The sequence below is a fragment of the Panthera pardus genome, unplaced genomic scaffold (assembly GCF_024362965.1).
Source record: "Panthera pardus isolate Hobbes unplaced genomic scaffold, ASM2436296v1 HiC_scaffold_5, whole genome shotgun sequence".
NCBI classification, from domain to species: Eukaryota; Metazoa; Chordata; class Mammalia; order Carnivora; family Felidae; genus Panthera; species Panthera pardus.
In genome coordinates this window covers 19,391,083-19,416,164 of record NW_026526980.1, presented here as the reverse complement: position 1 = coordinate 19,416,164, position 25,082 = coordinate 19,391,083, and the positions used below count along the sequence as shown (strand labels likewise).

The 25,082-nt window shown below is 46.6% G+C and overlaps 1 long non-coding RNA gene across 1 annotated transcript; it reads right to left on the bottom strand.

Moving 5' to 3' along the window:
• Positions 1-1,221: 1,221 nt before the first annotated feature.
• LOC109258979 (uncharacterized) lies at positions 1,222-16,571 on the bottom strand. Its single transcript, XR_002076524.2, has 2 exons — positions 16,348-16,571; positions 1,222-1,564 (listed from the first exon to the last, which is right to left on the bottom strand). It is a non-coding gene; the product is annotated as an uncharacterized LOC109258979 (long non-coding RNA).
• Between the last annotated feature and the right edge of the window lie 8,511 nt (positions 16,572-25,082).

The window sequence follows — 25,082 nt, the reverse complement described above, 5'->3', positions numbered from 1 at the left end:
CTCACTCTCACCTCAGGGCCTTCGCCCCTCCTGGTCTCCCTTTCCCTGCTCTGTTTCTCGCAGCACAGCATGCATCACCCCTGACAGAATATTTGCATGTTTGCGTCTGTCTGTACTTGTGCCTCCCTCCTGTGCGCACGCACCTTAATGTCCGTGCCTCCAGGGGAGGGGCTGGCCTCTTGGACTCACTGCTGTCTCTCCAACTCCTGGAACAGTGACAGGCATGTACTAGGTGCTCAATTCACACGACACGTGGGATGGTCATCCTCCCATTTCTTCCAGCTGTTTCTGGGTCAGATGTGGCAAAGTTGGGCAAAGCTGGGCTCTGGCTGCACAATCTCATTCATAGTTCAGACACCCTTGCTCTGAGACAGGTGCAGAAGAGGAGGATTTGGGATCTGAGTGGCTTGCGGGGCAGATCCAACCGTCACTACCGTCTCCTCCCCTCCAAGGGCTGCAGAAGCCTGACCTGGCCTGGGGGGGGCGGTGAGTTTATGGGAAAGCTGTGCCCTGGAGGCTCACAGAAGAGTTTAAATTGGCCTACACCCTTTTTGTTATGTGTGCGGTTTTTAAACCAAATTAATTGCCACTTTTAGAAATTAGTACTTTTAGGGACACCTGGGTGGCTCAGTCGGTTGAGCATCCGAAGTGACTCTTGACTTCGGCTCAGGTCATGATCTCGCGATTCATGGGTTCCAGCCACTGCGTCAGTCTCTGCACTGATGGTGTGGAGCCTGCTCGGGATTCTCTCTCTCTCTCTCTCTCTCTCTCTCTCTCTCTCTCCCTCCCTCCCTCCCTCTCCCTCTCTCTCCCTCTCCCTCTCCCTCTTTCTGTGCTCCTCACCAATTGCTCTGTCTCTCAAAATAAATACATGACTTAAAAAAACCCAACAAGTTTAAAAATCAGTACATTTCATATACAAATCCAAATTTCCCACTTCTTTGGAAAATCCAAAAATATGGCAACAAGACCCAAATTTTCACATGACAGCAACTGGCTGGGCAGTAGCTTCCTTCCTTACAAGGCCACGGGCTTTCTAGTTTGTCAGTCCCTGTGGCTCCTATTGTGACTCCAACCATGAAGCTGAGAGGTGGTCTCAGTTTATCAGTGATCATCCATTGTGGATGCTCCAACACCCATTAAATGTAGGTACTGATTCTGTACCCCTTGGTCTATGTCCGCCAGGTTTAGAGTAATAAATCCAAGGATGATGTCCTCTGAGTAGTTACGTTCATTGAGTATTTACTGCACGCCAGACCTATCCCAAGGGCTCCATGAAACTTCACAACTCATGAAACCAGTATTATCAGCCCAAGGATAGAGGAAATCACTTGCACATAGCTTACGAGGGACAGAGCTGGTTTCGCACCTAAGCATGCTGACTCTAGGGTCACATGGCCCCTAACCACAACTCTCCGAATGGCTCAGGTGTGTCTGGAACCAATCAGCCCTGCTGTCCTCTCCCTCATCTTGCTCCAGGAGCTGAAGAGAGGAATCTGCAGGGTGGAGCACACCTGGTCAGTCCAAGCCGTCCTCCTCCAGCAACAGTTTGCTTGTCCTGCTCCTAGGAAAGCAAAAGGTGCTCTGACTGTAGGTGACAGTATGCTGTCCTGTTACTTACGGGCAGCTGGCACAGCGGCCCGAAAGGAGACCCTCCTGGCAGGGGAACTCCTAGAAAGAGGAGGATGATACCCACCCCCTTTTGCCCTTCATGGACAGCCCACCGCCATGTTGTTCTCGGTCAGGGCTCAGTAGCCTTCCACATGGCCCCTGAACGCACGCCCTTGTATCCCAAGGTCCAAGTTGCTGTGAGAACAGTGAGGTCCTAGAGGCGGACCCTGGTCCCCACCCTGCTCTGTCCTCACCGCTCATTGTGGTCTTGGGCAATCACTTTGTCTCTTGGGGATTTGGCTTCTTCCTTAGAAAGATGGGCATTGGTTCCCAAAGGGACGGGAGGGGTAAATGAGATGATACAAGAATTCAGAGGTGATCAACTCTAGCCAGGGCTGCCTCCTTCTTTCTCGTCAGAGCGCACAGCCCTCTGCCCGGCAGGAAGGAGAATCAGGAGCCTGGAAACTGTGTCCTGAGAGACACAGGCAGTGTGTAACTTGGGACGACCCGGGGCCTTGAGCAGAGGCTCCAACCATCTGCTGTACGGAGGGGGCCGCCCTCAGGCTGAGAGTGTGGAGCTGAGAAGGCTGCTCAGTAGGACGGCAGGGGAGGCTCCGGCAGATGCCAGCAGGAAATGCTTCTTCCCTGGAGATGTGCGCGCCCACAGGGCGTGCTGGGGGCTGCTTTTTTATGAGTGTGGAACTCAAATGTGGAACAAGAGCAGGCTCCCAGGGCTAGGAGATCCCTTCTACCTCTGAGATGCCAGGATCCGTCAATCCTCTGCTCAAGAACCTACAGCGGCTCCCTAAGGCCGCTCCCATCAAGTCCTACCCTCCTGGTGCCTCCTAACCACCATGTCCCTAAGGCTCAGAGCCACAACCTTCCCTTACGTTCTCCTCCTCAAAAATCTCCAGCTCAACGTGGTCAGTACCAAAAATCATTCGTGTCAGTGGCTAGCCCTGTTCCTGTCATTGCAGGCTTGTTCTTTCTCTCCATTTGCCTGCCAGACCTGTCCACGTCACAGTCGTCCAGATTCACCAGCTCCATGTCTCTACACGATACCTAGTCATCTGCTCCCCAAGGCCTGAAGGGCCGTCCTGCGAACCCCGTTCCTCAGTAGGTCCTCAGGCATACGGCACCCCCGCTGACTCTGCCCACTTCTTCTGTCCCCCCTGCCCCAGGCCACTGTCACCCCCTGGTTCTCATCCCTGAATTACCACAGTGACTTCTGACAGGTTCTCCAGCCTCCTGTCCCCCTGGCTTCTTCCCACCCACCCGGTCCCCCACGGTTCTTCTGAAAAGCATCGCTTTGTTCACCCTCAGAATGCCTCTCCTCCGGCCTCATGATCGATAGCGGGCTTTGTTTGTTTTTTTTAATTTTTGAAAATTAAGAACTTTTATATTTTTATTTTTGTTTATGTTTTTTAATGTTTATTTATTTTTGAGAGAGAGAGAGGCAGAGTGTGAGTGGGGAAGGGGCAGAGAGAGAGGGAGACACAGAATCTGAAGCAGGCTCCAGGCTCTGAGCTGGAGCACAGACAACACGGGGCTCAAAACCCACAGACCTCGAGATAATGACCTGAGCTAAAGTTGGACACTTAACCAACTGAGCCACCCAGGTGCCCCAATAGATTTTTATATTTTGACAATAACTTTGATTAAGCTATAGGAAACCACATATATAGTTGGGTAAGTAAATGTAGATATATATAATTTAAATACAAATAAAAGTAAATATGGGCACCTGGCTAGCTCAGTCGGTAGAGCATGCTACTCTTGATCTCAGGGTTGTGAGTTCAAGCCCCGTGTTAGGCACGGGGCCTGCTTAAAAAATTTTTTTAAATAAATAAAAAATAAAAGCACATAGATATATGTATACAGTTTTGTTACCAAGTATCTGCATGAAGGCATGAGCTGAAATAGCTCTAGTCATCACAATTCTGGGCCTCAGTTATCTCATCTGCAAAATGACACGATCAAATGTTCTCAATGGTAAGGGTATTACTCTCTGAAATGCTTTTGTGTATGTTTGACTATTTGAGGAGGATACATATGTGCCTATAAACGATAGTGGTTTCTGGGCAGGAGGACTGAGGATCTGGGGTAAGAGGAAGGCTTACCTTTGGATTCTTGGTTCTGTTTGATGACTTCCAATTTTTAAAAATCACTTTTTACTATTTATTTGTTTATTTATTATAATTATAATTCTTGCAGAATATATATTATTTTGTTTAAGGATGCATTTTTATTTTTTTAAGTTTATTTATTTATTTATTTTAAGTAATCTCTATACCCAACATGGGGCTTGACCCTGAGATCAAGAGTTGCACACTCTTTTGACTGAGCCAGCCAGACCCCCCTCAAAATCACTTTTTAAACGGTAAATATTGAGTATAAGGTTGGAATGGAGATCGTGGGGTTAAAACAACACGTTGATTTCCTTTTCAGGTTTGTCCTGATCCAAGTCACGTTAAATCAAATTCAAATGATTTCCTACCCATATGTGACACGTGGGCTAACCTTCCAGAGAGGTCTCCAGCACCCTTGGAACAGATGCTCTACTGTAGCCTAAGCATGGGAAAGGAGATTGAAGACAGATGGAGGAGAGGATTATATTGTCACACAAGGTTACAACACTTAAATCACTAAGCTCTCAAACACTTGAAGCCTGATTGCACCATTGCCACACCCTAGGGAACCTAGACTTGTGGCTGGAAAAATGAAGCCCCAAACCCCCAGAGCGTTGGGTCCCGTCTGAAACCAGCCTTTCTGCCTCCTTTCTCAGAGCCCTCTAATGTGATCCCACCGACACACTGGGTCATAGGCTCCATCCCAGCCTTCTCTAGAATGCTTCCCCTTCTCTCTCCACAGGGGCAAGTCTCACCTGTCATCAGGGTCCTGTTCAAATGCCAGCCAACGTGAGTCTCGGCCCTGATATCCACCCCCATTGACTGTTTTATAACGTATACTCTCATTCACATTAAAGAATTTGTTTCTCTTGCTACAAGGCAGTTATTCTCACCCTTTTTTTTTTTTTTTTTAACTTATAAGGGAACATTCGGACTTCAGACAGGTTAGTTAACATGTTCCGGTCACAGAGCAACTGTGAGAACTTGGGATCTGTAGGTCTTGGATTTTCTGACTCCGGGTCTGGGGCTTCCCTTTTTCAAAATCCAGCTAAATCCTACCCCTTCCTTCCCGAACTACAGTGTCTCCTAGAGAACCTCCCTCACCTTCTGTCACAATCTGACTGCAGGGATTCCTATGTTTTACCCGCCATCTTGGCCACATCCGGGTACCCCCTGCACTGTTATTTATTTGATATTTTTCCTCTGTTCAGTGCATTTTCCTTCACTGAAAGAAAAATATCTGAGAAGGAAACTCAATGTCAGTGTGATGACTAGGAAATTGCTCCTTATAAATCGTAAGTGTAAAAATGAATGCAATGCAAAAGTAACTCCAAATGGTTCAAAGACCTAACACTGGAAAACTTTTAGAAGAAAACTTAGGGGTAAATCTTCATGACTTTGGATTTGACAATGGTTTCTTGATATGACACCAAAAATACAAGCAACAAAAGAAAAAATAGGTAAATTGGACTTCATCAAAATTTAAACATATTGTACATTAAAGGAAACTATCAAGAAAGTGAAGACAACAACAGAGTGGGAGAGGAAACATTAGCAAACCATATATCTGATAAGGGACTTATATCCAGCATATATAAAGAACTGTAACAACTCAACAATAAAGACAAACAACTCAATTAAAAAATGGGCAAATAACTTGCACGTTCTCCAGAGAAGATCTACAGATGGCCAACAAGCGCATGAACAGATGCTCAACATCACTGGCTATGAGGGAAATGCAAATCAAAACCACAATGAGATCCTACTTCGCACCCACAAGAACAGTCATAATAATAATATTTTCTAGAAACCTGAGAGTAACCGGTGTTGGTGAGGAGGTGGAGCAATTGAACCCTCATATACTGCCAGTGGGAACGGAAAATGGCACAGCCACTGTGGAAAACAATTTAGTGGTCCGCAAAAAGTTAAACATAGAACTATCAGCAATTCCACGTCTGTACCCAAGAGAAATGAAAACATAGGTCCACATCAAAACTTATATACAAATGCTCATAGCAACACTATTCATAATAGCCAAAAAGTGGAAACAACCCAAGTGTCCAACAGATAAACAAAATGTGGTGTCTATTCATACAATGAATTAAGCCATACAAAAGAATAAATTACTGATATGTCCTACAACACGGAAGAATCTTGAAAACATTATGCTAAGTGAAAGGAACTAGATACACAAGGCTGCATATTTTATGATCCCGTTTCTATGAAGTATCCAGAACAGGTGAATCCATGGAGACACAAAGCAGATTAATGGTTGCCAGGAGTGGGGGGAAGGAGGATTGGGGAGTGGCACCTTAATGGGTACAATATTTCTTTGCGGTGATGAGAATGTTCTGGAACTAGATAGAGGTGATGGTTGCACATCAGTGTGAATGTACTAGATGTCACTGAATTGCATACCTCAAAATGGTTGAAATTATAAATGTTATGTGAATTTTACAGTACAAAATTCAATCAATATTAAATTATGTTAATAAATACCATTGATATATTGTTGCATAATTAGGTGAGGACTTTGGGTCTAAGGGACTCAGTTTTTGCATTGTTTCTGTTTTATTTTGTAAGGTTTATTTATTTTTGAGGGGGGGAGGGGCAGAGAGAGAGGGGGAGACACAGAATCCAAAGCAGGGTCGAGGATCTAAACTGTCAGCACAGAGCCGGGTGTGGGGCTCGGACTCACAAACTGCGGGACCATGACCTGAGCCACAGTCAGAGACTTAACTGATGCCCCTAAGGGGTTCCTTTTGTGTGTATGTGAGAAGGTGCCAGAGGCGGAGGCACAGAGAGAGCTGAGAGGGGATAAAGGCCTAGTACCAAGATGAGACTCTCCCCTGGGTGGAATCAAAGGGCCTGAAGGAGAACAGGGAGGGCCACCTTTCTCCCGGGGCTGTCCCAGCACCTGGGCACCACCTTGCATGCTGCCCCGGGCGCTGGTACAGGTTACGTTGTACACAAAGGCGCCGGACGGGGACAGGTATGATCGCATTTCAACCCTGGCTTCATCCAAAAGCCAAAGGCCATGTTGTAGAGGCTGCCTGCCCAGAGAAGGAAAATTTCAGCAGTCCGTCTGTCCCGAGGGGGCACCCATCCGTAAATCACCCGAAGGTACCATAGATTGGCAGCTGTCCCATATGGTGAGAAACCTGGTAGTGAAAGCCGACGAACTCGAAAGCCAGTCAGACTTTGTTTCAATTCTTGTTTCTGCCACATTCAACTGTGAGACCTTGTTCTAATCACCGGACCTTCTCCGAATCTGTTTCCTCAGCTGTAAAATAGGGAAACGACCGCTCCAAAGAGTGTGAAGATTGAATGAAGTGTGTGCACATACTGACTGTTCGTTTTTTCCCCCAGTAGTTAGCTTTAGCTTTCACCTTTGGCTTAAATACTTTTTTTTTTTTTTTTTTTTGTACTAGAAAAATAATATAAGGGCACCTGGGTGGCTCAGTCGGTTGAGCGTCTGACTTTGGTTCAGGTCATGATCTCATGGTTCTTGGGTTCGAGCCCCGCATCAGGCTCTGTGCTTACAGCTCAGAGCCTGGAGCCTGCTTCGGATTCTGTGTCTCCCCCTCTCTCTGCCCCTTCCCTGCTCATGCTCTGTCTCTCTTTCTCTCGCTCAAAAATGAATAAACATTAAATAAAAATTTTTAACAAAAATAATGTAAGTAGGGGCGCCTGGCTGGCTCAGTCAGTAGAGCATGCAACTCTTGATCTCAGTGTCATGAGTTCGAGCCTCACATTGGGCAAGGAGCCTACTTTTAAAAAAATAATAAAATAAAAAATAACATAACCATACTAATTAACATATTAAAAAGCGAAATTACTCATTTTTCATCTGCTCCCAGTTCAATTATTTTTGCCCCTTGCTGTATTTCCTTCCTATATATTTTTTCTAAGCTTTTTTTAAAAACTTAGTTCTATGTTTTTGGTGCTTTAATATCTTCCCAGCCAAAATTTTAATGGCTGTCTAGGGGTGCCTGGGCAGCTTAGTCGGTTAAGCATCTGACTTCGGCTCAGGTCATGATCTCACAGTCTATGAGTTTGGGCCCCGTGTCGGGCTCTGTGCTGACAGCTCAGAGCCTGCCTGGAGCCTGCTTCAGATTCTCAGATTCTGTGTCCCTCTCTCTCTCTGTCCCTCCCCCTCTCACGCTCTGTCTCTCTCTGTCTCTCAAAAATGAATAAACGTTCAAAAATTAAAAAAAAAAATTTAATGGCTGTTTGTATGATTCCTGCTAGATACACCATATTTTTCTGAGTCATTGCCCTGTTGTCGAATATTTACACTGCCTTTAGTTTTTGCTCTTACAAATAAAATTTGGTGAACATCTCTGAGAGTACATCTCCGAAATTTCGATCATTTTCTTAAAAGACAGTCCCAGAAAAAGAAACAGTGGGTCAAATCTATGAGCATTTCCCTGGCTTTGGTGGTGCATAATCTTGTAATTAGTTGTGACTCCAAATGCAGGATTTCCAGACTATATCTATCTTGTCTCAAGGATGTGAGAAGAGATTTGATTCCATGCCTTGCTGAAATCCATATAAATGAAATCTAGAAAATTTCCATTGTCTGTGAACCTAGTAACCTTATAACCATAGAAAACAATTCCTACATAATAGGGTGGGTGTGAGGATTAACGCATTAACACATGACAAGCCTTAGACCAGGGCCCGGCATGAGGGAGCACTCAGTCCCTATTCTTGTTTTCACTGTGTAAAGGAGGCAAGACTATTCTGGGACTGCAGTTCTCTGTGGCCTTCTAGCCTTCCCTGCTTTCCTCACAGGCTCTTAGGGTGTGAGTTTTTTAAGGTTATTAACACTTGAATAATGGCTTCTGATTACTAAGAGGTTTTGTTTTGCTTTGTAGATTTGTTCATTTACAAATAAAGGTCCATAAAGAGGACCATGAAGTCAAAGATGGACAGCCTTTCTCTAATATATACGGCCTCAGATATTAAAAAGATACCTTTGGGGCACCTGGGTGATTTTTTTTTTTTTAGTTTATATTTATTTATTTTGAGAGAGAGAGAGGGAGAGAGAATCCCAAGCAGACTCCACGCTGTCAGCACAGAGCCCAACGTGGGTCTTGATCCCACACGGGGATCGATCCCATCACCAGTGAGATCATGACCTAAGCCAGTATCAAGAGTCAGACACTTAACCAACCCAGCCTCCCAGGCGCCCTTAAGCGCATCTGATCACAACTTGGGTCCTGATCTCAGGGTCATAACTTCAAGCCCGTGTTGGGCTCCATGTGGGGCGTGAAACCCAGTTTAATTAAAATTTAAAAAGACATTTTTAAGTGGCTACCATAAAGGAGATGAGGGGATCTGGCAGTTGTGTTTGTTTCTTTATTTATACCTTGTTTGGTTTTGAAAAGGACCTGAGGCATTTATAGATAGCTACATATTCTATGACAGGTGCCTGGCATCTAGTAAGACTCACAGCCCCTGGGGTGCCTGGATGGCTCAGTCAGTTGGTTAAGCCTCTGACTCTTGATTTTGGCTCAGGTCATGATCTCATGGTTTGTGAGTTCGAGCTCCCCCTCAGGCTCCATACTGGCAATGAGGAGTCTGCTTAGGATTCTGTCTCTCTCCTCACTCTGCCCCTCCTGCACTCTCTCTCTAAAAAACAGAACAAAAACCTTAAAAAAAAAAAACTTAAAAAAAAAAAGACTCACAGCTGCTCAACATTGGCTATGATCACTGATAGTAGCGGAAGTAGTAAATGTCATTAACAAGACAAAAAACAAACAAACAAACAAAGCCAAAGGGAGTATAAAGGAGAGAATGATGACATGAATCCAGGTGGGTAAGAAAACACATGACATAAGGCTATTGCTACAAGTGTTACAGATTTGCTGAGTTTTCTAGAGATCCAAGCACATGGGTACATAGTCCATGTGAGGCTTAGGAGAAAGTTCTGTGAGTCCTCATCAAAATGACATTTTGCGATGCAGAGGACCATATCTTCAACCCCATCCCCTAATTCTGAATCCAGTCCAACACAGAGACAGATGAGGAAACCAAGCCCCAGTGGTGTAGGAGATATTTCATGGCTGTGCAAAGTTCATAAATTCAGCCAGTCCAGCTTTTAAAGCCACTGTTAACGGGGCGCCTGGGTGGCTCAGGTCATGATCTCGCAGTTTGTAACTTCCAGCCCCGAGTCCGGCTCTGTGCTGACAGTTCAGAGCCTGGAGCCTGCTTCAGATTCTATGTCTCCCTCTCTCTCTCCCCTCCCCTGATCCTGCTCTGTCTCTACCCTCCCCTCCCCCCCAAAAAAAGAATAAACATTAAAAAAATTAAAGGCACGGCTATAAATCACACATCCCACTTTAAGCAATCCCAGTAAAGGGATTACCTACGACATGTATCTTTTGGCTTTAGGGGGTTGGTAGATACACAATATTATCTTCTCCTAGCCAGCTCCAGAGGGCATTCACAAAGAATGAAACCCCGTGGCCCTAGAAATACACAACTGGCAAGAAGATGGCTCTGTTTCACATTATCGTAAGGGGGATAATATGTGGAGGTTTTGCCGTTTGTTTGGTTTTTCACCCTTGAGATCTGACCACTAGGTTTGGACAAGCCTGCTTTTTACAGGGGCGATCAAGCTCTGCCTGCTTCCAGCTGTTCTGTGTCCAGGTGATCTTCCTTTTGCTCAGGGGTCTAGGGCCTGTAGCCCCACAGGGCTTGGATTTGACCTTCTTCCTTCCATTTGAATGAATATCTCTCGTGTCAAGCATTTGATGTGAGTTATTTTAAACTTTTTGCAATAACTCCGCCGGTGGCTATTTCTCCCTCGACTTTATGCTGATGAAATAGAAGTTCAGAGATACATGAAATAACTTGCCCATGGTCACCCTGCTAGTAAGAGCTGTGATTTAATGCAGTCCTTAGGACTCCAGACCCTTATTCTTCCCCTCGCCTTACCAATCATCTGTTTAATGGTCTGATTTAAGATTCCCGTTGAGTTAAACATCAAGTTTTCTGGCCTTTGGTTTGTATTATTAGTATGTTTCTCTTGTTTTGAAAACTAAGACTTCATTTGTCTCCAGATTTTGTGTCTTTTCTCCAATGGGTCACGTGGCTTAAAGCGTTCATTGGCAAATTTTCTTTTTCCTTCTCCAAGTCAGATCAGGAGATGAGGATCAATTCAAGGTGCACAGTGCTTTTTAAAAATTTTACACCTCCAGGGCACCTGGGTCGCTCAGTCGATTAAGTGTCCAACTTTGGCTCAAGTCACGATCTCATGGTTTGTGAGTTTGAACCCCACATTGGGCTCTGTGCTGACAGTGCGGAGCCTGCTTGGGGATTCTCTCTCTCTCTCCCTCTTTCTCTGTCCCTCCTCTACTCGCTCTATCAAAATAAATAAATAAACTTTAAAAAATTTTTACACCTCCAGTGGTAGGTTTCAATTCCCTCTTACCAGTGTTTGTTACAAAAGAAATCTCATAATGCAAATACAAACAACCATGAAATACTATTTTTAACCTAAGAGGCTTGCAAATATAGTTTGCTTATGGACTATGTGGAAGAAAGAGGCACTCTCAAACATTATTAGTAAGAGCATATATCTGCACTGCCTCTTTGGGAAAAGGAAAATTTGGCAACCCTGATCAAAATTCAGAATGCGTACACCCTTTGACCTGACAAGTCTACTTCTAGATCCTACAGGCATGGTGTGCACAGTGATATTCAGCAAAGTGTTGTTTCCATCACAAAAGACTGAACATAACCTACATGTCCACTAACAGGGAAGTTGACTAAATAAATTATGGCATATCCATATAATGAAATACTCAGCAGCCGTGGGGGAAAAAAAAATGAGGCAGATATGTACAAACTGACATGAGACATTCTCCAAGATATGTTGTTATATGAAAGAAGCAGGGGGAAAAGCAAGTGACTACAACGTGTTGTCATATTTGTGATTTTTATTACGTATATTTATTTAGTTTGAAAGAGACAGAGACAGTGTGAGTGGGGAAGGGACAGAGAGAGAGACAGAGAGAGAGAGATAGAATCCCAAGCAGGCTCTGCTCTGCCAGTGCAGAGCCTGATGCTGGACTCGAGTCCATGAACCCTGAGATCATGACCCGAGCCAAGATCAAGAGGCCAAGATCAAGTGTCAGATGCTTAATTAACGGAACCACCCAGGCGCCCCATATTTGTGTTTTTCTGAAAGGAGACACTTGCATATGCATAGACTATCTTTAGAAAGACGCACAAGAAACTGGTCACAGTGCTCAGGGGATGATGGAAGGGGCTGGGGACAAGCAGAGGCAGGAGGACAGCCTGTTTTCCTTTTTGTCTTTTTATACCATATGATTTTTTTTTTTCAGAATACAAAAAGAAGTTGAGGCGCCTGGGTGGCTCAGTTGATTAAGCATCGACTTCGGCTCAGGTCATGATCTCATGGTTCGTGAGTGCGAGCCACGTGTTGGGCTCTGTGCTGACAGCTTGGAGCCTGGGAGCCTAGTTTGGATTCTGTGTCTCCCACTCTGTCTCTGTCTCTCTGCCCCTGCCCAAATCGTGCTCTGTCTCTCTCTCAAAAAAAAATTTTTTTTTAATATAAAAAGAAGTGAAAAAGAAAAACATAAAAGAAATCTGATTAAAAATCATCTACCCTGTGTTGTAAGACTGGAGGAAGCGTGTATGGTCATCAGACCAGGGTGGCCCCATAGTCCACATTCTGCCCTTGGGTTTGTTATGTGAGACACCCGGTGCCCTGTTGTGACTAAACCACTAACTTGCAGAATGACTCTGGGAAAACTCGAAGCTTTCTTGGCATTTCTAGGGTGCAGAATACAAGATGCACAATGTCCTGCCTGCTCAAAGCTTAAACCAGGTAGAGGGAGCAGCGTGGCCAAGGGCCTGGAGGTGAGAAACTCTCTGGTTCCTCATCTCCCGTGGCCGGCCAGCCCTCTTCCTCAGAGCTTCCATGCCTGCACCCCCCCCCCCCCCGGGCTGCCTTCCTGCATGACTGTCAGAGTTGCTAAATCCCTAGGGAATGAAAGACAAGGACAGCCTAACTGTATTCTCCAGGGTTCCACCAACTCAAAAGACCTTTAGTACTAAATGCTGGAGCCCACTAGAAACTGCCCAGAGGGACCCTGAGAGTGGAAGCAGGAAGAAATGGCCGGTCTGACTGGCCACTGAGGTTTCCACAGGTTGTGTCAAAGGTTGGGCTCTTTGGTAATTGTTTTTGCACCTGAAAACATGGTTTTGTTTTATCCTTAAAAAAATAGGGGCACTTGGTTGGCTCAGTCAGAAGAGCATGCAACTCCTGATCTTGGGATTGTGAGTTCAAGCCCCAAGTTGGGTGTAGAGATGACTAAAAATATAAAAAAATAAATTAAATTTAAAAAAATTTGTACATACACTCAGTGCCTTTCTTTGGATGCCTGCAACTTGCTTCTTTGGAAGGTCACAAGATCCTTTTCTTTAAGCAAGGATAGCGTCTATACTGGGGCAGCACTGTTCATTATTATTATTATTTTTTATTTTTTTAAACATTTATTCATTTTTTGGGAGTGAGAGAGACAGAGCATGAGCAGGGGAGGGGCAGAGAGAGAGGGAGACACAGAATTTGAAGCAGGCTCCAGGCTCCGAGCTGTCAGCCCACAGCCCGACGCGGGGCTTGAACTCACGGACTGCAAGATTATGACCTGAGCCGAAGTCAGATGCTCAACCAACTGAGCCACTCAGGCACCCCAGCACTGTTCATTATTTTCAGCCTGTTGCAGGAGTTAGGTGGTTTTGCACAGCCTCCTCAGCTCTGGACTAATGGGATATCCATGTCTGACAGCACTATTGGCTTTGATGGTTTAGTTCAGAATTCCCAGAAAAAGTTTCCAAAATCAGAGCTGCAGTGTGGAGAAGAAAGGCATGCACTCTGGAGTCAGAAGGGCCTTGAGTTCAAATGTGACGCTGACATCCACCCATTTCCTAATTTCATCCATAAAATGGGAATAATAGTACTGCTTTCACAGAATTGCCCTAAGGCTATAGAGATAGGTGTATAAGGAACCTAGCACAAAGAAGGCCCTCAATAAATAGTAGCTCTTAGTATCATTTCTATCATGTTCTTCATTCTCGTGCCACAAAACTGACCCTCTTAATACCTGTCCGTTTTCCAGAGGTAGTAGTAAAAATCGAAACAATGACAACTAACATTTACTGAGCACTTGTTATGCGAATGGCCCTCTCCTAGGTCGTTTACATGTTCACTGAATCCTTACAGCAAACCTTTGAGGTAGTTACGGTGCTTTTTTACAGATAGGAAAGCCGAGGCTCAGAGAGGTTCAATAACCTGTCCGAGGTGGCTCAGCACCTTCGCCCAGGGCACATGAACCCAGGGAGCTGGGCGCTGTCCTCTTGATAGGGGCACGAGAATCCTCCAACCGTTGTCGGGGAGAACACAAGACAACTCAGCGCTTCGCAGGGAGAAGGGGACGGATGCCGCCAGACGCGGCTTTGGCCGGCTGGGGCCGAAGGGGTTATTCCCACTGAGACGCCGGCGCCCGGGGCTGCTAGAGCGGCCCCGCCGGGGGCGGGAGGAAAGCGCACTTCCGGCCGCGGCCGGACTCCGGGAATCCCACAGGCCGGCTCCGGGCTCGCGGCGCTCGGCCGGGGCCTCGGGGCGGAGAGGGGACCCCCGACGGGCGCTCCTGCCCCGAGAGTTCCGGAAAGGACCGCCGCGCGCGCTGGGCCGGGGAGGGCCGGATGCCGCAAGCCCAGGGGCTCACCGGGCCGGGAGGGGAGGCGGCGGCTCTGAACGCGGCCGCCGGGTGGCCGGTCGGGGGAGGCACGAGGCGGGCGGGCGGTTCTCCTGGAAGGGCCGGCACCTTGGTCCCCCGAGGGACCTCGAACCTTGCAGACCCCGGGGTAAGAAAGCCTCCGCTCATTCCGCCCCTCCCGAGTGCCGGCCCGTCCGCCTTCTCCACAATCCCCACAGCCGCCCGGAGAAGCCGGAGGCATCATCCCCGTTTCGTAGGCGACTCGCTTGTACGGCCTGTTTCATAAACCGGCTTGTTCCAGGCGCTCGACGGGCCCGGAGCGGAGCCGCACTGCGCGGTGCTGGTCAGGCCCTTGCGCTCCCGACCCCTTCCGCGGTGGAGCGGAGCGTCGGGCTGGTTTCTGTAATCTCAGCAAGCTGCACCCGACCTGGCCCGCCCTTCCCTTTCTGCAGGCAGACGTGGGTCACATTGGAGCCATCTTTTCTCCTGCCACTCCCCTCCGCTGCCCGCATCCTCTCCTTTTAGACTTCATCTTTTTATTGTCCATTCTGTCCTTCCAGTCCCACTGCCACCATCTTTCAACTTCATTGTCGCAAACGCGCCTTACTGCAGTCACCTTACATCCAGAATGCTTCCTTCTAATTTCATAGGTCACTCTACACCCCACCGGTCCCCAAGGTCTTGCATCAAGCCACGCCCCTGTCCCAAGAACTTTCTTGGTCAAAAACTAAAACCGTCTGTAAGCTCAAATCAAAACGCTTTAGCACAGCATTCAAGGCCACTTAAAACTTGGCTTCAGCCCATCCTTCTAACCTGATCTCTCTCTTGGTTCCCGGACTAGAAGTTACAGACTGGTAGTTACAATTTGAAAGCGTATTTCAACTGGTGGGCAATTTCTTTCCAAAATTCGAGTTGCTATTTACCTTAAAACTGGGAAATTTCATTTAAAAAACAGTAACAACCAGATTTCTAGCTTTTGATGCGTCGGCAGAGCTGGAAACTGTTGGCTTGTGTTCTTAGACTAAGCAAGTGATTCAGACTGAGAAGTGGGTTCCCCTTTCAGATAGGACTGTGCCCCTGGGCTTCACTCTCCACCCCCAAGTACACTCTGTCTCTGAGCCCGAGTACCAGCTGCACTGTTTTTCCTGTAATGGGTTCTTGTGTCTCTATCAAAAGTGCACAAATGGAGAGGCATTCATGTGTAAAGACAACAGAAGAGTAAGCACCCAGCCTCCATGCATTTCCTGTTCTTTCTTGGACCCTATAGCCATTTGAACTTTCCACTCAAGGCTCTACAAGAACCCTCACATACAGCCAGACTAATGACCTCAAGTCCTCTCAAATGAACCTGAGGACCATATCTTCGCACACCCTCTCCGTTAGTAAATTCCATTCAGCAAGTCCTTGGCCAGATCTCCTGCTGTGTGGAACATTTCCTGACAACCAGCCAAGTAACCAGCTCCATCCACCCATGCATCTCATCAGCATGTCTGGAGGCCACGCTCTGGGCCTGTTATACAACATACACATGGTAGGTGATCAAGAAATAGTTACCAGCTGGGTAAGTGGCATAGTCACACATGTATTATCCCCTTAGGTTATAAGATCTTTGAGGGAGGGGTCCAAATCATATCTATCTTTGCACTGCCCTAGCAGCTAGCACACTGCCTGGCACATAGCAGGCATTTGGTAATATCTGAGGATATACGTGCCGTAAGGAAGTGCCCCAGAGAAGCAATAGATACCGAGTTTCAGTCCAGTCCTATGTCTGGAAGCAGCACCCCCACTCCCCCAACCCTGAGTGATGCAGAGGAGTGGAGAGGCAGCCCCAGAGAAGAGAGCAGAGCCCTTACTCAGTCCTGAAAGCCAGGAGCACTTCACAGACCCCTCGACCTGGTGGCTCTGCTCAGGATTCAGCCGAAGCTACGTCTAGGACCCAGCTGTATCCATGTGACCTTGTGAGTGAAACCCAACCTGATTCTGATTCTGAATTCCAAGCTCTAGAATAACAATGGTTAACATGTACTGAGGCACTCTGTGAGCCAAGCACTGCCAAGGGCTTCATACCCATGGCCTCCTTCCAGCCTCACAACGCTGTGGAGTCAATACTGTGTCTCTTTGCAGATGACAAGGCTGAGGCTCCAATGCCCAAGTAACTTGCCTAAGGCCACATAGTAACAGGATGAGCCAGGAGTTCAAGTCCATGTGGGCTGAATCTAAGGCTCATGCTTAGCTCTGTGCTCCTTCTAAACATCTGAAGCTATATTGAACACCACTGAACTGTACATTAAAAATATTAAAACGGTAGGGGCACCTCGGTGGCTCAGGTTGGGCGTCTGACATCGGTTCAGGTCATGATCTCACGGCTCATGGGTTCGAGCCCCACACTGGGCTCTGTGCTGACAGCTAGAGCCTGTAGCCTGCTTCGGATTCTGTGTCTTCCTCTCTCTCTGTTCCTCTCCTGCCTGTGCTCTGTCTCTCAAAAATAAACAAACATTAAAAAAAATTAAGACGGTAAATGTTATGTGTGCTTTAATTCAAATTTTAAAAAGCAAAACAAAAACAAAACTCTGAGGCCGAAGAGGGATTTGGGGCAGGATCCAGGAACTCAGCATTCCTCTTATTGGGGTTTTGGGTAATATGCCAAGTAGTGTACCTGAAGCAAATGCCAAACCCAACTACCCTTCACTAATTTTCTCTCATGTCCTTCTTTAACTGCCTCCCTAAGTAATTAAAAGTTATACTTTAAAATTTTTTTTAACGTTTTTATTTATTTTTGAGACAGAGACAGAGCATGAATGGGGCAGGGGCAGAGAGAGAGGGAGACACAGAATCGGAAGCAGGCTCCAGGCTCTGAGCCATCAGCCCAGAGCCCGACGCGGGGCTCGAACTCACGGACCGTGAGATCGTGACCTGAGCTGAAGTCGGATGCTTAACCGACTGAGCCACCCAGGTGCCCCAAGTTATACTTTTAGAATTAATATAGATCTTCAAAACTCTTTAAAAACCTGAAGAGAATGGGGCACCTGGATGGCTCAGTTGGTTAAGCAGCTGACTTCGGCTCAGGTGATGATCTCATAGTTCATAGGTTCAAGCTCCACATTGGGCTCTGTGCCCAGCTCAGAGCCTGGAGTCTGCTTTGGATTCTGTGTCTCCCTCTCTCTCTGCCCCTCCGCCACTCGCTCTCTGTCTCTCTCTCTCTCTTTCAAAAATAAACATTTATAAATACATACATACATACATACCTGAAGAGAAAACTTGAGATTAAAAAGAAAAAAATTGGCAATGTAACTTTAAACTCTTGAGGAACAAGCCTGTGTTTGCAGGAAGAAAAAAATCACAGGAGAGAAAAGTAGTTTCCCAAAAAAGGGCAGAGAGGGAAAACAATAATCAGATACCTGCTGCATGCCAGGGACCGACAGCCACTTTCATACTTTATCTCCCCGAATCCTTACCACTGTGAAGGTATTACCCTAGTGTGCAGAAGAAGGAAGTGAAGCTTCACAATGTTACGGAATTTTGCAAACGTTAAACTGATTCTGAGAACTGGTGTTGGATCAGAAACCGGTCCTGGTAGTCAGAAAGGTGACTGGAGGGGCACCTGGCTGGCTCAGTCAGAGGGAGATGCAACTCTTGATTGCGAGGTGTGGGTTTGAGCCCCATGTTGAGTGTAGAGATTACTTTTAAAAATAAAATAGTAGAAAAGAAAAGTGACTGGCATTCATCATCTCTGCATGGATGATCCAGTCAAAGAAACTGTTAACTTACAAGTTTTGAGTTCATCATGCTAATCCTGCACCACCCAAATGTCATCCTGCACCTCTCTCCTCTGACTCCAGAGTTGTGGTTTTTTTTTGTTGTTTTGTTTTGTTTTTAAGATGGGTCCAAATGGGAAAGAAAAAAAAAAAAAAGGCCTCTTTCTGTCTTTGCCTCAGAGCTATGAATCTGTCAGATTTACAACATACTCTCTTAAGACTTTCCCTTTTTATTACAAAAGTGCCCATGGGACGCCTGGGTGGCTCAGTTAAGCGTCTGACTTCAGCTCGGGTCATGATCTCACAGCTCGTGAGTTCGAGCCCCGCGTTGGGCTCTGTGCTGACAGCTCAGAGCCTGGAGCCTGCTTTGGATTCTGTGTCTCCCTCTCTTTCTTTGCCCCTCCCCTGCTCACACTCTGTCTCTCTCTGTCAAAAAATAAATAAACATTAAAAAAAAAAAAAAAGTGCCCAGCAGCATGTTGTAGTTCAGTCATCCATTTATTCATTCAATAAATAAGAGTTGAGTGCTTACTCTGGGCTCTTCGAGACACTGTAGATACACTTGTGAGCAAAACAGCTAAAAACTAAAATAAAAAACCAAAAATTTCTGTCTTTATAGAGGTTAAATTCTAAGGAAGACAGGTAACAAAGACTGTAATAAAAAAAAAGATAGGGGTGCCTGGGTGGCTCGGTCGGTTAAGCGTCTGACTTCGGCTCAGGTCATGATCTCACACTCCGTGAGTTCGAGCCCCGCGTCGGGCTCTGTGCTGACAGCTCAGATCCTGGAGCCTGTTTCAGATTCTGTGTCTCCCTCTCTCTCTGCCCCTCCCCTGCTCATGCTCTGTCTCTCTCTGTCTCAAAAATAAATAAACGTTAAAAAAAATTAAAAAAAATAAATAAAGGGGTATAACAGGAAGTGTCAAGGACAAGGAAGACGTTGAAGTTTTGGATAGGGAGGCCAAGGAAGACTTCTCTGAGAAGGTGAACTTTTAGTAAAGACTTAAAGGGAGGAGATGTGATACAATCTACTGCATGATTCTCCCTCCGAGAACTCCTCTGGGAAGAAGGCAACCAAAACCATGAGGAAAGCTACTCAAACACTATCTGCCATCTTTCGAAGTAGCCCAGGAGGGGGAAAAAATCACAAAGGATTGACATTCTTTTCCTGCTCAACATTCCCTTTTGTTCTTTCTGATTTTCTCTTTGTCTCAATTCTTCAATCTCCCCCCGAGACACCTCTATTCTGCCATGTGTATTCTTTCCCCCTCCTTTTTTTTTTAATTTAAGATTTTTAAAGTAATCTTTACACCCAATGTGGGGCCCGAACTCACAACCTCAGGCCAAGAGTCACATGCTCCACCGACTGAGCCAGCCAGATGCCCCATATCCTTCCCTTCTTTATCTCAATTCCATCCAGGGTAGGCAGGAAATGAGGTGTCCTGTGAGCAGGGGAATCAGCATGCTTCCTTCCGTCACACGGAGCCGGGCACAGCGTAAAGTGGTGGTTGGAGCAGGAGGTAGGCAACCTGGGGGGTGACACACTTTGAGACTCAGGAAGTGTCTGCAGAAGTAAATACCCCAGAATAGCCGCTCAGCTCTCCTAAGAATGTGGGGATATATACACATAGAACCCAGGGAAGAAGCAAAGACACGTTTCCTCCCTCCCTCCCTCCCTCCCTCCCTTCCTTCTTTCCTTTCTGAAGCTTTTATTTTTAAGTGATCTCTACACCCAGTGTGGGCTTGAACTCACAACCCCAAGATCAAGAGTTGCATGCTCCAGCAACTGAGCCATCCAGGTGTCCCTGCTATTGCTTTCTGGTCAGTTTCTCTCTTTTTTAATGTTTATTTTTGGAAAAAAGAGCACGCGCGCGAGAGAGAGCGGGCAAGGGGGCAGAGAGACAGAGGGAGACAGAGGATCCTAAGCGGGCGCACAGAGCCTGATGTGGGGCTCAAACTCACGAGCCCTGAGATCATGACCTGAGCCAAAGTCAGATGCTTAAAGGACTGAGCAACCCAGGCGTCCTGGTCAGTCTCTTTTGTTACAGCTTCATCAAGATAGAATTCACATACTGTGTACACTTAAAGTGCAGTGCACAATTCAGTTATTTCTAATCTGTTTACAGAGTTGTGCGACTGTCACCATAATTTTAGAACATTTTCATCATTTCTGAAATAAACTTCATATTTATTAGGAGTCACTTCTTGTTTCCCCTCAATCTCCACTCCCCTCCCCCCCCCCCCCCCAAATACACACTTTAGGCAACTACTAATGTACTTTCTGTCTCTAAAGATTTACCTCATCTGGACATTTCATATAAATGTCACATTTAGTTTTTGGCTTTAGTTGGCTTTGTGTGGGTGTGGATGACCACTGAAGAATATTACAGAGGAGGTTTTGGAACATCAGAAGTTGAGAAGCTCCTCTGGGGAGATAATGGTGACAGAAAGGAAAAGCAGGAGGAAATAATGTGCTTCGGTCTTATTTTTTATTGCTCTGTTTCTGCTTTGTAGGTCACACCAAATGTAGGCAGGATACAGATCTTAAAAAAATGAAAGTGGGAAGTTTCTAATTAATTGAAAAATATTGAATTAAAGTTACGGGGCGCCTGGGTGGCGCAGTCGGTTAAGCGTCCGACTTCAGCCAGGTCACGATCTTGCGGTCCGTGAGTTCGAGCCCCGCGTCAGGCTCTGGGCTGATGGCTCAGAGCCTGGAGCCTGTTTCCGATTCTGTGTCTCCCTCTCTCTCTACCCCTCCCCCGTTCATGCTCTGTCTCTCTCTGTCCCAAAAGTAAATAAAAAAAAAAATAAATAAATAAAAATAAAGTTATAAACTAAATTGTTTTTATTTCTGTGGACAATTTCTTTATCTGTTTTTACATATTTACGCCTTCTGTTTGCCGACACTATGTATAAAGGGGCTGATCATGCAGTCAAGTTAGAAAGCCTGGGTTCTTCCTATTAGGCTGACTTAGCTACTCATAGTTTTCTCTTCTGTAAAATGAGGGGGTCAAAGTATAGAGGATTATTTCATTCTCTCTTCAGCATCGCCTCTTGAGCTGCAAGCTATCACCCCTTCAGTATCTCTTGACAGTCCCTATTTTATTTCTAGATGCTCTTCCAGACTTTTCTCTTCATTCCTGGAACTTCTGGGCACAGAAAGTGAAGGTGGATGAACAGAGAGCAGAGTGAATCGCTCACAATATGGGTACACGTCAAACATTAAAAAGAAACTTTACAGCCTGTTATCAAGGCTGCTTCATAACTAGAAAGAACAAAACGGGACAGCAGAGGACATCTAGTCCAATCCCTTTCAGGGTGGGATGAAGGAACCAGCCTAGATATAGGATGTGACTTATCCGAGGCCACACAGCGAGTGAGTGCCAGAGCTGGGGCCAGTTCTGGTTTTTCCCCGATGCCTATTCATTTACACTTGGGGAAGTCGAAGTCCAGGGACTTCCGTGAAGAAAAGGACCTGTCAGACTGGGCAGGCTCCTTGGAGGTCACCTGTTGAGTCCAGTCCTCCTTTTCAACAGCGGCTTTGGCGAGGTGCCGGCCCTGGGCCGAGGTTTCTCAAGAATGTCTTGGCCCTGGATCCCGATCTCTGGGCTTGCTGCGCAGCTTGAACGAGAATAACCAGGGAACCTGGGATCTCAGAGTTCCGGGGGCTGAGGCACATCTCCGCGCGCCGACCCTGGGCGATTACTCCGGGAGGGGCTCAAGTGTCGGGGCCTTTGAGGGCTCCTTGCCAGGCGGGAGCGTAGGAACTGATCGACCTACCCTAACCGCTGGGGGCGCGGCGCGAGCCCTGTTGGGGGCGCGGCGCGAGCCCTGTTGGGGGCGCGGCGCGAGCCCTGTTGGGGGCGCGGCGCGAGCCCTGTTGGGGGCGCGGCGCGAGCCCTGTTGGGGGCGCGGCGCGAGCCCTGTTGGGGGCGCGGCGCGAGCCCTGTTGGGGGCGCGGCTCGACAGTGGCTAGCCAATCCCAGGCCGCTCCATGATAGGGGCGGGATGTCCGCTTCCACACTCCGCCCATTTTCCCTCTCTGAGGGGGTACAGCTCCTCCGTGACCTAGGCAACGGCCGTAGGGCAACGCCCACCTGCTAAATTTGCTGCGTCCCGCCCCTCTTGGCACAATCTTTTGGAGAGCGAAGTCCTTTAAGGGGTAGAAAGGACAGAGATTTTGATTGGATGAGTGACCCTGGCGCTGGGGGAAGGGGAACATCGCCCAGGTTGAACGTGGTGAGCCTGGGACGCACACTTTCCGGAAGCTGAGCCTTGGGTGAACTGAAAATTCAGTGTTTCCAATTAAAATGGCTCCCCTCCTGGGTGCTGGTGAAGGTAGTGGGAATCCGAGAACCCCTGGGTCCCACCACCTGATACTGTTAGTCATACTTCTTAGTTGGAGTATTGCGAGGAATACAGGCATTTAAAGTTTAAATATTTTGAGTTTAAATTTATTGAGTACCTGCCACTGTGACAGACACTATGCTAAGTTCTTGGTCTCGGTGAACAAAACAGACTCTGCCTTCTTGTAGCTTCCGTTCTTTTTTTTTTTTTTTAAGTTTATATATATATATGTATTTAAAGTTTATTTATTTTTGAGACAGAGAGAGAGCATGAGCGGAGGAGGAGTAGAGAGAGAGGGAGACATAGAATACAAAGCAGGCTCCAGGCTCCGAGCTGTCAGCACAGAGCCCGACGCGGGGCTCGAACTCACAAACCAAGAGATCTGACCTGAGACAAAGTCGGCAGCTTAACTGACTAAACCAGCCAGGCGCCCCTGTAGTTTCCATTCTTAAACAAGGGAGACATCACACTTTATAGTGTGTTAGAAGATGGAACAGGACGGGGGGGGGGGGGGGGGGGGGAGGGGGGGGAGGAGGGTGGTGGTGAAGTACAGTAGTCCCACCTTTATTTGTAGGAATATGTTCCAAGACCTCCAGTGGATGCCTGAAACCCCAGATAGTATTGAACCTTACATATGCTATATTTTTTCCTATACATACATACCTATGATAAAGTTTGACTTATAAATTAGTCACAGTAAGAGATTAACAATAAGAATAAAAAGGAATAATTATAACAATATACTGTAATAAAAGTTATATGAATGTAGCCTCTCTGTCAAAATATCTTATTGTACTGTACTCACCTTCTTGTGATGATGTGAGATGATAAAGGGCCCACATCATGAGATGAAGCAAGGGGAAGGACGTAGGCGTGGTAATGTCGTGTTAGGCTACTCTTGACGTTCAGAAGAATTATCTGCTTCCAGACCGTCGTTGACCATGTGTGACTGAAACTGGAAAGTGAAACCATGGATACAGGGGTCACTACTGTAGAGCAAGGTACAGGGAGCAGGTTTGGCCAGATTAGGCACCCGTGAGAAAGTGAGATCCGAACAAAGAATTGGAGGAGGAAAGATGGTTAACTAATGGGCTATCTGGTGGAAGAGTGTGCCAGGTGGAGGGGACAGGTGTTTGGTGTTACTGGAGAACAACAAGGGTGTTGGTGGAGCATCGTGAATGAGGAGAGAGGGAGTGCACGTCTTGTAGGGTCTTGTATGCTTGGAGTTTGCTCTGAAATAGGGAGCCATTGCAGTGTTTTAAGCAGAAGAGTGACATCATCTAACTTGTATTTTAAAATAACCATTCTGGCTGCTAGGTCGAGAATTAACCAAAGGGACAAGGGTAGAAGCAGGCAGGCTTGCTGGAAGGTTACTGCAATAATGTGTGCCACAGTGTGTAGATGATGGTAGGGTGTCCCAGCGCGGTAATGACAGTGGTGAAAAATAGGTTCCGGACATATTTTTTAAAGCTTTTTTTTTTTTTTTAAATAAATTTTATTTTGTTTTTTTTTTATTATTTGAAGTTTGACTTTTTTTGGAGAGAGTAGAAAGCAGGAGTCGGGGAGGAGCAGAGAGAGCGGAAGACAGAGGATCTGAAGCAGGCTCTGTGCTGACAGCAGAGAGCCGGATGCCGGGCTCAAACTCACGAACTGTGATTCCATAGCCTGAGCTGAAGTCAGACGCTTAACCGAATGAGCCGCCCAGGTGTCCTCTGGATGGATTTTGAAGGTAGAGCCCCCAGGATTTCTCAAAAGGTTGGAAATGGGTTATGAGATAAAGACACAAATTAAGAATCACTCTAAGGTTTTTGACGGGAGCAACTGAAGGAGGAGTTACTATCAATTGAGATAGAAAAGGCTGGGGGTGGAGCAGCCTTGGGTCTCGGGAAAATAATTGTTGGTAACATTTTCAAGGGGAATGCTTCAATCAGAGAAGCACAGATGTTACCAGAGCACAGAACAGGGTTTGGTAACTTAGTCAAGGGTCAAGAAGTCTTCCAATGGCCTCTGTAGGGGGCAAGAGTTACCCCAGTGAGTCTCTAATGAGTGATGGGGTCATATCAGAATCATTTGGGAAATCTTTTCAATCTCAACCCACGGAGACAATCTTGTTTACTGGTTGGGGCTGGAAGGGGTGGTGGGAGCAGTGGCTGCTGCCACGTGTGCCCTCAGTCTGGCAGCGGAGACTGAGGATGATGAAGAGGGAGGAAAGGGTATCTGCTCTTTAGTAGAGGGCTCGTCGTGTGGAACAACTATTTCCCCCAAGTTGGAAATCAGCCATCAAGTGACAGGACCAGAGAGAAGCATCCTGTTCAGCCTTATCCTTTTAGTCACATTTTTATTTGTAGAGATGATATAACAAGACATGAACGGGAGACTTCTGGTTAAATATGGTGGTCTGCAGGCACTTATCTCTAGCTTTTCCAGAAACTCCTTTAAAAGAAGAGTGAAGAGGCGCCTGGGTGGCTCAGTCCGTTGGGCGACCGACT